The sequence below is a fragment of the Hemitrygon akajei genome, chromosome 14 (genome assembly GCF_048418815.1).
Source record: "Hemitrygon akajei chromosome 14, sHemAka1.3, whole genome shotgun sequence".
Taxonomy (NCBI): Eukaryota; Metazoa; Chordata; class Chondrichthyes; order Myliobatiformes; family Dasyatidae; genus Hemitrygon; species Hemitrygon akajei.
In genome coordinates this window covers 63517432-63533252 of record NC_133137.1, presented here as the reverse complement: position 1 = coordinate 63533252, position 15821 = coordinate 63517432, and the positions used below count along the sequence as shown (strand labels likewise).

Sequence of the window (15821 nt, the reverse complement as noted above, 5' to 3'; positions counted from 1 at the left end):
GGAAAACTGTGAGAAAATTCTTCTCCAAATGTTTTGCTTTTATATATTTCTAATTTTCTGTTAAAAATGGACATTGCACTTTTTGCCTGGGTTAAATTGAAATGCTCACTCTGCAGCTTCATATTTAGAATGTTCATTTTGTCGTACAGATTGCCTAGGTATGCCGCATTTCCACTTAGAAGTTCAATCTTGTTTCCCAAGCTCTTCTTGACTCTGAGGAAAAGTTCAACCACAGTGTCAAAAAAACTCAAAGAAACATTTCAAGCAGAAGCTTTTTGACAGCCAACACACTTCAGTGTGAAGCACCAAGCAAAACGTTCAAACTCTTCATTGTTATCTTGGCATAACTGGCAAAATATTCTGCTATTCAATGGATGAGTTATAATTTATTGATAACAGACATTACAAGAGTCATGCTTGAAAAAAAAAACATGCTGGCTGAGGTTTTTGGGTGTGAAACAATGAATTATGCAATGGACTGCAAACACACTTGGAATTTCTTTTTTCATACCAGTGTGGCAACCTGTCATATATGGTGCTCCATCTGTTGCACAAGAAATTATGTTCCTAATCAGAATAGTTTTATCCTCAATATACATCTTGAGTTTGTCGTAGATTAATTCTCCTTTGATATTTGTTTTTAACTTTTTACAAAAGAGAATACCTTTGAATACCTCTAGAGGAATCCTTGGGGTCAGCAGGTTTACTGATTGGCTCTATTTCACTACTTGATTCTGGCCAGTGCTGTTTCATTGCGCGACCTGTTTTCCGTAGATCTGTAGAGAATATTGAGAGGGTGTACTTGACTTAACAGCTATTAAATTGCATGAACTCATTCAGTGCCATGAGTCAAGGGGAACTGTTGGGCACCCTGGTTGCGAATTTATGCATCCCCAATTATTTCTGGTTGGTAAGGTCAGATGAGATTGCCAAGTTTCAGATGAATGAGTCATATTTGGCAGAAACCGAAGGTTGAGGAATGAACTCTAGTTGTTCTTTCTTTCACCCCATTGTTCTGTCATTCTTTTCATTCCTAACAATCCCCAATGCTTTCTAATATTTATACTGTTATGCTACCAGTTGACATTATACGCATGTGGTGCTTTTCACATACCTTTGCTGGCTGGGACAAAATAATTCAGACATGTTCAAAAAGCTTCTAGGAACAGAGATCCCAGACATCCAAAATTAATATTGTGACGGCTTTGAATACACAAATGCTGACTGCAATCTTCAGTCAGTGTTATCTGGTTGGATACAAGCCAGTTAACATAACACCATTGTTTTATATTGACTAAATATGGGCCTACAAGACCTTATTGTTTACTTGTTTACAACAAGAAGCAGAGTAAGGAATAATGTTAGGAAGTTTAACTTTGTCAAGAATAACTCTGATCCTTTGGAAAGTTCCTGCTGCTGTGCCAGAAAGCTGAGATTAGCAATAAACCTCTTGGGCTCTGGAAAGTGAATATCTATCACACTGGAATGAGGAGAAATTTTCTGTGTGGAGGGTTATAATCTAATCAAATCATTTCTATACCACATAACCTACTCTTGTTTCCCTGTATAAACTTCAGATAAAGAAAAGGTAAATTCTTGATAAACTTGGTAACTTGACTCCCCTTCTATAATCAGAAGTAACAAGCCTGGGTGTTATCCTTGATTTAGATTTGAATTTTATATCCCACATAAAGGAAGTGACCAGAGCAGCATTTCTACATTTAAGAAATATTGCAAAGTTATATCCGTTTCTGTCATGTAATGATGCTGAAACATTAATTCACATCTTTAATATGAATAGATGAAAATACTGCAGTGCACTGGGCTTTCCAAATCATTCTATTGACAAACTTCAACTTATTAAGAATGCAGCTGCTAGACTTTTAACTAAAACCAGATGAGGGAGCATATCACTCTGCAATGGCTTCCTGTATCTTTTAGAATTGATTGTAAAGTTCTCTTACTTGGTTTTAAAGCTTTCAATGGTCTAGGGCCAGAGTACATCACATCGCTTTCGTTTTATAATATGCGCAAATTCCTAAGTCACCTTCCACAAGTCTCTTAACTTAAAACAATCTCCCTCAAAAGTTAATTTGTAGATCAGTGTTTTTGAACTACACTCCTAAACTGGAATTCAATAGCTAAAACTATAAGGGATGCAGACTCAGTTCAAACTTTTAAACACTGGCTGAAAAGCTATTTATTTTACTAACGTCTTTTTGTCTTTTATTTTCATGTTTGTACTTCATCCCATTGTAGAGTACTTTGAACTACATTATATGGAAAGTGCTCTATAAATAAGTTATTATTATTATTATTATTATTATTATTGTTGTTATTATTATTAATATTATTATTATTCTGTTACTTGTTTTGGAGGCTTGAATAAATCCTTTCCTCGGATTGATCAAGTACCTTTTGGATAGTTTAGGATAATTGTAAGTAGATTATGTATCCACTACAAATAGATAGTATTAATGTGAAGATACCATCAAAGTAGATGCAAGGCATACCAATTAGATTAAAAACTATAATGGAAGTGAGACTTTATACAAGAGTTTAATCCATTTGCTTCTTTGCAAATGAAATTTTATGAGACTCATCCCCAAACAATTAAAGCACACATCTTTCTTATTTTATTAGCTAAATTTAATTTGATCAAAGTGCACTAGTTGTGCTGGAGCACTGCAGAATGTGATCAATGTGACCTGAAAATCCTGTAATTGCAATCTGCAATGATGACATTTTAGCCTTTCCGTCTGCAGTTTAGTGTGTACCATAACTCTGCTTTGTGCATTTATTTTGGTATCTAGACATAAAACACACTGCCTTCTTCTTCCTCAATAGTAATTATTAGATGTAGAATCTTTAAGAGTTAGATCATACACCATAAGACATAGTAACAAAATTAGGGCTTTTGGCACTTAGCGTCTGCGCATTCAATCATAGCTGATTTATTTTCCCCCTCAATTCCTTTTTCCTGCCTTCTCCCTGTAGCCTTTGAAACCCTTACTAATCCTATCAATCTCTCCCTTAAATATTACCAATGACTTGGCCTCCACAGCTATTTATAGCAATAAATTCTATGGATTCACCACCTTCAGGCTAAAGAAATTCCTGCTTATCTCTGTTCGAAAGGGAAGTCCTTCTATTCTGAGTCTGTGCCCTCTGGTCCTAAGTTCTCCCATTATTGGAAACATCTTCTCCACATCCACTCAATTTATGCCTTTCAATATTCAGTAGGTTTCAATGAGATCTTCCATTAATCTTTTAAACTCCAGTAAGTACAGGACCAGGGCCATCAAATGCTCCTTGTACATTAAACTTTTAATTCCTGGGATCATTCTCATAAACCTTTTCAGAAACCTCGCCCATACCAGCATATGCTTTCTTAAATATGAAGCCTAAAACTGCTCAGAAAACTCCAACGTTGTCTGCCTTGTGCAGAAGGGTGGTCTCAGCATGTGTCTACATTGGTGTGGTCAGGTTGAGAATGCCTTATAAAACATCAGCATTACATCCTTACTTTTATATTCCTGTCCACTTGAAATTAATGCTACCATTGCATTTGCCTTCCTTACTACCAACTTAACCTGCAAATTAACCTTTAGGGAATCCTGCACTGGGACTCCCAAGTCATTTTGCACCTCTGTTTTCTAGTATGCTCCCTGCTTATAAAATAGTCCATGCCTTCATTCTTTCTACCAAAGTGCATGACCGTGCTCTTCCCTACACTTCCATCTGCCACTGTTTTGCGCATTCTCTTAATCTGTCCATGCATGTCCTTCTACAGACTCCCTGCTTCCTCAACAATACCTATCCCCACCTATCTTTGTATCATCAATTCCTTCATTCATATCATTAACATTCACCGGCAGCCAACCAGTAAAAGTCCTCTTTATTCCCACTGTTTGCCCTCTGCCAGTCAACTAACCTTCTATCCATACTAGTATATTTCCTGTAATAACATCGGCTCTTGTTTAGCTTATCGTGGACGACCCCTTCTGAAAATCCAAATAAATAAAATCCACTGACTCTCCTTTGTCTATCATGCCCGTAATTTCCTCAAATAATTCCAGCAGATTTGTCTGGCAAGATTTCTCCTTGAGGAATAGACTTCTGCCTATTTTATTGTATGCCACTAAATATCCCAAAACCTCATCGTTAATAATGGACTCTCAATATCTTGTCAACCACTTAAGTCAGGCTAACTGGCTTAAAGTTTCCTGTCTTTTGTCTCCCTTCCTTCTTAAAGAGTGGAGTGACATGGCAATTTTCCAATCCTCTGGAACTGTTCCAGAATGTAGTGATTCTTGAAAGATAACTACTAATGCCTCCATAATATCTTCAGCTGCCTCTTTTAGAACCATGGGGTTTAGTCCATCTGGTCCAGGAGGCTTATCGATCTTCAGACCCTTCAGCTTTCTAAGCACCTTTTGTTTGCTAATAGTGACTACACAAAATTCTGGAATTTCTGGCGCACGACTTACCTTACCTTGAGCTCCCTATTCAAATGTGGTTCATTGTACAACACCCGATCCAGAAATGCCTTTTCCGCAGTGTTTGAAGGCGCTGTTCAGAGACTTGTGTATAACTCCCATCAGGGTCTATTAAAGTTGAAACTCAGTCTATACTATCGTATTGCTGATCTTTGCTGTTGTGGATTGTAATATCTGAACAGTGAAAGGAAATGAATATAATGCAAACTGACTTATTGTGCGAGGCAAAATTCTACAACTATCTTTGTTCACTCATGTATATCTATCAATCTGTCAGTTCATCTCTTTGTCTATTTTTATCTCATGCCCTTGGTCTTCTTTTTTATTATATCTCCAGATATCATCTCTTGTTATTTCATATATTGATCTAACTTGATCGTTTAAGTGTTGTTTTATCATTCATTCATATTTCCGTCTACTGTCCTCTGCATTTCTAAGTGTGTGCAGAAATACGGACTCAGCATGTGTCTGTATTAAGTGCGACCAGGTTGAGAGCCTCCACGTGCATTTAAGCACACAGAAGTTCCAAACGTGTTGGTAGTTTCTTTGCAATATATTCTGTCTGTGCCTTGATATTAGTTTAATATACAGAGGCTCCAGAGGTGGAGTGTAAAGCTGCTGCAATTCCCCAGCACTTATGCTGAGGAATCCACTTGAGGAACATGTGGAAGGTATGATTTCAGTGGAGGAAAAGAGTTGTGAGGATTCAACTAATATTTTTATGTTTTTAAACTTTTAACATATTTGATTGATTGTTTCAGTTTAATTGAATTCTTTAATAATTTTTCAAATTCTTCATTGTTGATAGTTTTGAAGTATTTTGAGAAATACTCAAAATAGTTAGAAAAATTCAAAGTGTTTTGACAGGTTTGACAAAAATCCACTAAGCTCGCACCATGATTTGGTTGGCTATCAAGATTTCTTTCAGTGGTTATTTTGGATGTTTTGTCTCTCAAATTTTGCCACTCAAAGAATTTGAGTGGAGGATCCTGTCACAGTGCAACTTGGGCCAGTACTCTGTACCAATTTTCAGTTGGGGCATGCAGAAAAGATAAGTGCATTCTTTATTTTAGCAGATCAGATGTGAGTGCAGGACATGCTGAGTTCCTCCAGCATTTTGTGTGTGATGTTATTGATCTCTTTTTTTTTGTTTCTTTCTGGTGTCTTTCTATCTACTTTTCCACCTATTTATTTTATTTTCCTTTCTTTATATCTTATTTCATCTCTGTGTTTTGGTCAGTTTCTGTAATTCTGTCTCCAGGTTCTATTTATCCACTCCTCTTTCTTTTTCTTATCAAACTATCCTGAGCTTCTTTATTATCTCCACAATTTGATTTCTCACCCTCTCTGTGTCTATCTAGTTACATAATTGCATAACTTTTTTTTGCTGATTTTCATTCTGCTGAAGGTGTGAAAGTCAATTTTTCTTCAGTCACTTTGCTCCCAACTCCTGGCAGAAGCATAGATGTTGCCAGGACCAGATGCAGAGTTGCATAGTTGCAGTCATATCTACTGGATTCAGACGATTTTCATCCCTTCTCCCAAGTAAACAGTCGGAGGTTCCCAGGCTCCAAGGTGCTTCTTTCTGAGGGAAATAAATATCTTATTTGCTGCTATATTTCCTTTGGAATACCTTTGGGTTTCCAAAATCAATCAGGTTGAGTAGGCTTTTGACAAAACCATCACTAGAAGGTTTTTCTTAGGTGCACATACATTTCTATGAACAATATACTGTTGATATATGGCAGGTTGATGTGCAAAGGTTTACATTCTCATCATTTTATTTCCTATAGTACTAACCTATAGAAGGCACTCACTGCTATCTACTGATTCCAGAAAATCCTGAAAACCCAAGTAGATAAACACTAGATATTCTACAGATACTGGAAATCCAGAGCAATATTCAAAATGCTGGAGGAACTCAGCTGGTCAGGCAGCATCTATGGAGGGGAATAAAAAGCCAATGTTTTTGGAACAATGCAATAAATCAAATGTTCTGGCTTTATGTACGTTGTTACTCAAAACTGAGATAATCTGACAAGGAAAGCACCAAAAAACTTTGTTTCTTGCAACACTTTAGTATTTTAGTAAAACCCTTCCTTGCCAGAAGCAGGAAATACGTTGCCTCAGAGTAGCTGCTCTCAGTGTCCCGATTGATCAGAGAGCTGATGGTCTGGGTTCATCCCCCTTTGGAAGTTGTGCCTGAACTTCTACTATAATTGTCCCATGGGTCCAAGAGAATGGCAATTATGACTAAAACAAATCACATCTTATCACACCAATTATGCAATGTTTCCAGCGGTCACACTAGTGGCAAGAAGTCAAGATCACATGTTTGCCCACCCTTTCTTCAGGGTGGGTCTCCTTAGAGTTTCGGAATGGAAGTAGTAGTCTACTGGAATTAAAATCTGATAAATTAATGCCACTCAAGCTTTACTGTAAGGCAAGAATAAGTTTAGAATGTATATTTTCCTTGTGATTCAGGGATTCAGGCTATAGCTGTCAAATAAGGTATTATCTAATGTCAACTCCACTGTTGCTAATGTTTGAGAATCAAGAAATGAAGAACTTTTATAATTTTATTAAAACAAATGAATGATTTTTTTCTTTAAATAAACAGCTAAAGGCTCCACATCTCATGGAATTGACTATAATAAAATTTCCTCATTAGCTTTTGGTACTCATGGAATTTTGGGCACTGGTTTTGAAGAATGAAATTTATACAAACTGAACTGATATTAGGTTGCAGTAAATTTAATCCAACATGCTAGAATGAATGAGGCACGATTGCCAGGTAAATACTTCTAATTTGAGAGTGTCACCAGCAAGCCTTTTTAAGGGATAGTTGATCATAGTATTGAAACCAGAGATTGTCAGGTATATACAATATAATATTTTAATTTAATTACATTGTTTTAATAATCTAGTGTTTGTTTATTTGCCTGATTAATATGTCCAAAGCTATTATTTATAAATAGAAATGGACCTCCATGGTTAGCACAATTCTATTACAGCTTGGGCATCAGAGTTTGGAGTTCAGTTCCAGTGCCATCTGTGAGGATTTTGTTCTCCTGGTGACCACGAGTTTCCTCTGTGTGCTTCAGTTTCCTCCCAGATTCCAAAGACATACCAGTTAGTAGGTTAATTAAGCATTACAAATTGTCCTATGATTAGGCTAGGGTTAAATAGGTGAGTTGTTGAGCTGTGCAGCTCATTGGGTTGGAAGGGCCTGTTCCACGTTGTATCTCTAAATAAAAATAAAATTGATGACTGCAGAAAGACAGGGATAAAGCCGACATGAGGCACTTGAGCAGAAGTGGCTTGAACTGGTTGTTTGGCTAAATATCTAATTGTTGCATCAACTGGAGAGCTCGGCACTTGGGAGACGTTTGTTAAGTATCTGCAGTGTAAGCAGCTGACATATCCATGCGGCAACATTGGTAACCGTAGCAACTAGAGTGAATCGTATTCAACAGCATTGGCCCGCGGCAGCACCAGAATTCTGCAACACTGCCCATACTAAGCCTTTCATATGAAAGCACACATCTTTTAAAAACAGAGAAAAGGCAATAATGAATAGTGATTTAATGAAAAAGAACCAAGTATGCCACAAACTTAAAGGCTGAAATTACACTATTTCATAAATATCACAAAAACTATGAGATATAATTGCTTTTTAAAGTCAGTGATCTATCTCAGGTATTATAGTGCAGAAATATATTTTCTCTCAGATTCCAGCCTGTCAATACTGTTTTCAGACACTGATGCACCATCAATAACTCTCGGAGACGTGAGGCGAGATATAGGCTTTTATTGGCTGGAAGAAAGAACAAGCAGCAAGTGACCACCACACAACATCCTGGAGACTGAGGCCGGGGCTGTGCCTCCAATCGCCTTTATACCGGGGTCCGTGGGAGGAGCCACGGTCTGTGGGAGGAGCCACAGGAGCAGTCAGCAGGGGGGGTGTGTCCAGACAGGTATATGTAGTTCACCACAGACACCTAAACTACCACTTTCCCTTCTCAGACTCCTTCACCAGCTCTCCCATACTCTTCCCTTTGACACCACTACAACGTACAGTTCACTATTTGCACTCTGACACACACAAATCAACACTTCCAATTCACAACTCCACCACATCAATGATGGGTTCATTTGGCATTACACATACAAATGCATTCAGAATTCAACTTTGACAATAAACAACCACTCAGCAACACGTAGAGCACTCTAAGGAGCACTTCACTCATACCTGGAAAGGGTACAAATCTGGATTATAGGGCATTTTTTATTGAATGACAATGCATGGTGGGACCCAAGTTATATCGACCTTAAATGTATGGAGTTCAAGAAAGGTGGAACAGGGCAATTCTGTGCTTGAACTATGTGAGCGTGTTGACATCAGGTACATATCTAACTGCATCACTAGTTATATTTTCATTATTTCCACCCACACCAACATAGATGAAGCTCAAATCCCCACACAGTGCCTGTCATGGAACAGTCTAACATAGAAACTCTACAGCACAATACAGGCCCTTCGGCCCACAAAGCTGTGCCAAACCTGCCCCTAGCTTAGAACTACCTAGGCTTTACTCATAGCTCCCTATTTTTCTAAGCTCAATGTAGCCATCCAGGAGTCTCTTAAAAGACCCTATCATTTCTGCCTCCACTGCTGCCGGCAGCCCATTCCATTCCACTCTCTGAGTAAAAAAACTTACCCTTGACATCTCCTCTGTACCTACTTACAAGCACCTTAAAACTATGCTCTCTCATGCTAGCCATTTCAGCCCTGGGGAAAAGCCCCTGACTATCCACACAATCAATGCCTCTCATTACCTTCTACACCTCTATCAGGTCACCTCTCATCCTCCGTCACTCCAAGGAGAAAAGGCCGAGGTCACTCAACTTATTCTCATAAGGCATTAATTCTGCTACTGTTGAGATTTGGATACCTGCGTGGGCATTTGCAGAAACCACTGCAAACTGTTCAGTCACCTTTCACACGGGACAGGATGTGCAATGCTGGTGTTTCTTTCCCCTTAGTTTTGCTGCTGAGCTACTCATTTCCTGGTGCCTTGGTGCAATGATCCATTCTTGATGATCTCCCAATGACCTAGACTTTGCAGTGCAGGCTGCAATTTCTGAATTTACTAATGACACAGAACTTGGCAGTATTGTGCACTGTGTGGAGGATAGTAATAGATTGCAGCAGGGCACAGACAGGCTGGTGGAATGGGCAAACATACGGCAGACAAAGTTACATATGATGAAATGTGAGTAGTTGCACATTGATAGAAATAATGAGAGTAGACAACTTAGGATAAAGGGCACTTCTAAAATAAGTGTAGCAGCAGGAATGTACTGGCTCAGATTTTCAAAGACAGTCATATTTTTGTGTCTGGCTGTTGACTCTAGAGGCAGATGTGATGGTGACTCCTGACTCCAGGCTATTGGATCAGCATGAGACTTGTGTATTAGAGGTCATCCAGGAACCCTACTTATAATGGGCCCTTTTTATTTCTTTTCAGGCACTGGGATCTGATGGCATTGTTGTCATTCAACCGTACACATATATACAACTAAACAAAATAGTGTTTCTCCCCGTAAAAGGTGCAAAATGCAGTACATGTATCATACACAGCACATGGCACAGATTGCACATAGAGTTGGAGAAATAATTTCAGCATAAGTTTCTGTGTGGCTCGGCCTGAAGATGGATGAAGCATGGAATGTTGTCCTGGAGCCATCTTTCTCTAAGAACAAGTATGCAGCAGTTCCTCAACTCTCACTGAGTCAGCAGCAGATGAAGGCAAGCCAGCTTGTCTCGCAGTGGGCTAGCCACAGACAAAAGTATCCAGCTTGTCTTCTGAGGAGCAAACACTGGAGAGCAGCACCAATAAGAGAGTCACCCAGCCCCCAACCCATTACCAATTCCAGTACGCCTGCTGCACTTCTCCCACAACGCCTCCTCCTCCGGGTAGCTGCAGCTGGCAATGCCACGGCATGAGGGCATGGCTTGTGCAACAACCGAGGTCACGCAGACCCCCACCTTTGTTCTATCCAATGAACTAATAAACTGGATTTGCAGTATTTTATATAACCTATGTCTAATAGGGTCATGTGATCACAAGAGAAATGTTTAAGTCACATATTTGTAGTATTTGTTGGACCCAGATTGCATTGACTGCAAGAACTGCAACAGTAACATGTTGGTTTGCCATGAATCAAATTATTTCACAATGAATGGTCTACATTGATCAAGTCTGCCAGAGTTCAAGGTTTGACTTGAGCAGTTTCACATGGCATGCATGGCAGATGAGGTTAAATCTAGAGAAAAGTCATCTTGGTAGCAAGGAAGAGGAGAGATGATAGAGAGTAAAGAATACTGTTCCAAAAGGGGTGTAAGAGTGGAAGCACCTGAGTGTGTCTGTGAAAAGTTTATTGAAAGTGGCAGGGCAGGCTGTAGTTTTGGGATTTATCAGTGGAGGCTTAGCCTAAAAAAGCAGTGAAATCATGCTTAGTCCTTTAAAAAAAGACTCGGTCTAGTCTCAACTTGAATATTGTGTTAAATTCTGATTGCTGCATCAGAATTTGAGAGTGTTAGGCTGGATGCAGAAACGATTCACAAGAATAATTTCTGCGATGATCAACTGCAGTTACAAAGATATATTCTGGAGGCTCTGACAGCTTGTTACAGGTAACAGAAGACTGAAAATGGATTTGACCAATGCTTATAAAATGATAAGGATTTGGAAAGAGTGAATAGTTGGAGCTGTAGCTTTAGTGGAGGGATAGAAGACTAGAGGTATAAAATAGAAAAAGCAAGGAACTTGGAGTGACTTGAGGAGTTTTTTTGTAGCATGTGGTTAGAACCTGCTGAGGACTGCCTGTCGATGTGGTGGGCATGGATTCTATTGTGGCTTTTTAGAGGGATCTGGACAGACATCTGTGGAAGAAACATTTGTAAGGCTTGCAGATGAAGAAGGAGGGAATCACTCTGGTAGGGATCCATCGTGGACCTAGCAGGCAGAATGGCCTGCTGTGCTATAACCATATTTTATAATGACCCTACCTGCTGATGAGATGGCTTGCATAGATCTGATCATATGCACCGCTGACCGCTTTTTAAATATCTCTGATAATTAGGCATTAAAATAGTTTAAATAGAATGCAATAATTAAAAACTGAAAATTATTTAAAAGATAGATCTAAGATTACTTAAAACACATTAAAGTACTATAAATTAACTAAAAGCAAAGTAATATAGAGAGAAAAAAAATTCTCCTTCAAATGAAAGAAGTTACACCAAATACAAATGTTGGGATGGATGAGAAGCAACCTTAGTTGACAATGTTTGTGCTCTACCCTGCACTTAGAGCTGAGTTCAGGATGGCATGGGGGGCCTAGCAGCTGATCTTCAACTCCTGCAATGTAATACATGGGTGTAGAATGCAAAGGTAAGCTGACCCATAAAGAAGGCATTGCTGACCATCCTTTATGAAGCTACCACCAAGATTTAATTATATTTCAAGCCAATGTGGTGAGTCAGATGGCCTACTGTTAATATTGAGAGATACAGGTCAATCCAGTCACCAGTTACTTCTCCTCTTGAAGAAAATGTCTTTGGACTATCCTACGTATACATATTTTCTTTACGTTCCATGGGCAGCACAGTGATGGAGCCGTTTGTGTGGTTACCTCAGAGCCCAAACGGAGGTGCTCTTGATATGCAGTTTGCACATTCTGCCCGTGGCCATGAGCTTTCCTAGGTTCAGCAGCTTCTTAAGTTTCAAAGACTTGCTGGTTATTAAGTTGTTCAGCTGATTGACAGCTATAAATTACCTCCAATGTAGGTGGATCATGGGAGTATCATGGTGGAATTTTGAGAGAATTAGTTCACTGGCAAATAAATGGGGGAGTAGGAGGGATTATTCTGAGAGCTGACATAGACTTGATGGGCTGAATGGCCTCCATTGTGTGAGACATCTGAAAAAATGAATAGTTAAAAGGAAAAGTAGGAGCCCAGATAATATTTCATTTATAAACCATCCCCCAAAGCCACATCACTACTGTATTAGAAGGTCATATCCCACTTTTTTTACTCAGTCTTTTCGAGCGGAATTTGAAGCCATAACCCTTTCACTTGGCACCAGGAATATTATGAATGAAGCCAGAGATTACACCCATATTGTCAGAAGCAGGTAAAGATGAACAGTATTGTAGTCAAGCTTAAGTGGAGTGAAAGAACACGCACCAGTCTGCATCAAGGGGCCATTGGTGGATGGAGTGATTAGCTTCAAGGCACTGGGTGCCAGCATTGCAGAGGATCTATCCTAAGCCCAACGTATTGATGCAATTACAAAGAGGGTGTGCCAGAGACTATACTTCATTAGGAATTTGAGGAGATTTGGTACGTCATCAAAGATTCTTGCAAATTTCTACAGAATGTTCTGACCGTTTGCATCACCACCTGGTACTGAGGCTCCAAAATGCAGGATCAAAAGAAGCTGCACTGGGTTATAGAATGAACTGGTTCCATCATGGTCATCTTCAAAAGGCGGGAGTCCCAAGCAGGCGGCACCTATCATTAAGGACTCTCATCATCTGTGACATGGCCTCTTCTCATTACTACCATTAGGGAGGGAAAACAGGAGCCTGAAGATCCACATTCTACATCTTAGGAACAGCTTCTTCCTCTTCACCATCAGATTTATGTAAAGTCTATGAACCTATAAACACTATCTCGCTATTCCTCTTTAGTAATATTTACTTATTAATTGTAACTTCTTAATCTTTATTCCTTTGCACTATACTGCTGCCACAAAACAACAAATTTCACAACATTTGTCAGTGATACTAAACCTGATTCTGATTGTTATTCTGACATAAACACAACATGAGAACAGAGGTTAACACAGGAATAATTTCATGTAGCTTTTCACTATAGTTCACATTGTAATGTTACAAAGACTGCTTCACCTCCAGTCACTCATCGATCACCTGCCACCCACTACCTCCTACTTACTTGTCACTTGCTTTGTAGGTATAGGATGGAAGTTGCACCCATGGACACTAATGAGAAAATACCCATGCCTAGTGTGTATTGTTTGTACCAGACCTGTGACGCGTTTAGCTTCCGGGCATCCAAAGTTGCTCAAGAGAAAGTTAAAGGTGAAATATTTAATCTCTCAGCAATATAACTGTACAACCCCTGCCTCACACCTTAAAAAAATTACTACAAGAGCATCTACATGACAGTCTGTTGGTTTTATATTTTAAATATTAATCACTCATGATTATTACTAATGAGTAATTATTCAACTATGTAAAAAAGTATTTCAGAAACCTTGTTCTGGTAATTAGGTAATTTTTTTTTTCCATTCTTGCAAGGATATATTAACATTACTCCAGTGATGAAAGATTTCAGGCCCCGAAGACTGCCATTTAGATAGGAATGTTCCTTTCCTACAGAAAATTTGGTAAATGGCTAAAGAAAATAATTTGAGGCTTGTTTTCTCTTGTGTACTTGCATGAAAGACTTGTCCTACCCTTGGTTCTGAACACATTTTAACACACATTATTTAGGATGAGATTTTCATTGCAATTCTCATTTTCCATTCGGAACAAAAGAAATGCCTTGACTTGAAGCTGCCTTAAATATCTTTAGCAAAACATCTCAAATTATTATTCATCACATTTTAAATGCAAGGGGAGAACTAAAGAAATAATAATAATTGATAATTGTACATCTTTACTCACGGTGACCAAAAACCTATGCAATTTAGCAAAACCCAATTTCCCTCGGGATTAATAAAGTATGTCTGTCTGTCTGTCTGTCCGATTTAATTTTATAACTTTTCTTTTGTAATCCTTTTTTGGCCACTGCACAATCAATTTATTGTTAAAGTACAAACATAAGATACATTAATAGAAGAATCTTGTGGCATTGCTAGTAAAGCCACTGCCTCACAGTGCCAAAGACCCTGATTCAATCTTGAGCTTGGGTGCGGTCCGTATGGAGTTTGCAGGTGCTCATTTTGCTTAGGTTCCTTGTGCTCCACTTTCATGTCACATCCCAAAGATGTACATGGAGAGTCTCTGTAAATTGCATATAGTGTGCAGGCAAGTGGTAGAGTAAGAGGAATTGAGGAGAATGTGGGATTAGTGTCAGATTAGTGTACCTAGGTGGTGGTTGGTGTGTACTTGTGGAGCTAAAGGGCTTTTATTTTGTCTGTTATATCTTTGTGACCATAGCTTTGACTTAAAATATCAGCTCTATTTCTCCCTCCACAGATGCTGCTCAACTTGCTGGAATTTGAGAGATTCACTTTATTTATTATAAAATATAGAGGCTACTGATCAACAGGTCTAAACTGCCAAGATCTTTACAGCAATGAAGACCTGCAGGCACCAATTCATAAACATCTCCCCGAAGTGCTCAGTGGTTTTAATGTAGTGGGCATGGAATTATGATGCAATTTTATTGATATGTTTGTGATGATTTATTGTGAAGAGTACCTGTGACACTAATGTTAAATGCTGTTTACAGGACAGATTTATTATCATTCAATTTTTTGATGTTTTACTGCTCCTATATCATTATAACCAACAACTGGCCTGCAGTTATTATTATATAGTTTGGAGATGAGAAACCAGTAATTTCTGCCTACAGTATAATGGAGCTGCTCTCAACAGTCCTATAGAGGAGTAAGGACACCTACTATCAAGAACAGTGGACTTCGCGAAGCAGGGCAGCTACCATTTCCAGCTGAATTTAAAAAAGAGAATAAATAGTGTGTTAAGTGCCATTCTGTAAATATTGAATCATTTCATTGATTTTTTATTCATAACAATAATAACTTGAATTTGTGTAGTGCTTTTAACATAATTGAACATTCCAAACCACGTTTTTTGAATTTTGTTTTACAAATTCTGACACAAAGCTAAGACTGGATACTATGACAGAGCTCGGTTTTAAAGATCCCTTGAGATAATATGGGAGAGCTAACAAGGGAGAAATATTTTTAAACATTCCCCTCTCACCCACCTACCAATATCTTACTGTGGTGCATTTTACCAGTGTACTGACAATCCTGCAGGTACATTTCCAGTTTCCCAGTGCATGCTCCCAGTGAGTGAGGCACTCAGTTAAGAACACCCATTTGGAAAACCTGGCTGATGTTTTGGTAATTCACCTTATGTGCTGATTGTGGAACTGAATCGTTTGCAGTCGCATTCTGAACTTCCCTCCACCATATGACCAACTGCCTTTCAAGATTCTGGGAGTCTGATGAATTTACTAAAGTCAGTTTCTTTTCC

At 38.7% G+C, this 15821-nt stretch overlaps 1 protein-coding gene across 3 annotated transcripts in view; it reads left to right on the top strand.

The window, feature by feature from the left end:
- The window catches only part of LOC140738638 (potassium voltage-gated channel subfamily A member 2-like), a 185783-nt gene that overhangs the window by 77219 nt on the left and 92743 nt on the right, over positions 1–15821 (top strand). The gene's annotated exons all lie outside the window — the stretch shown is intronic.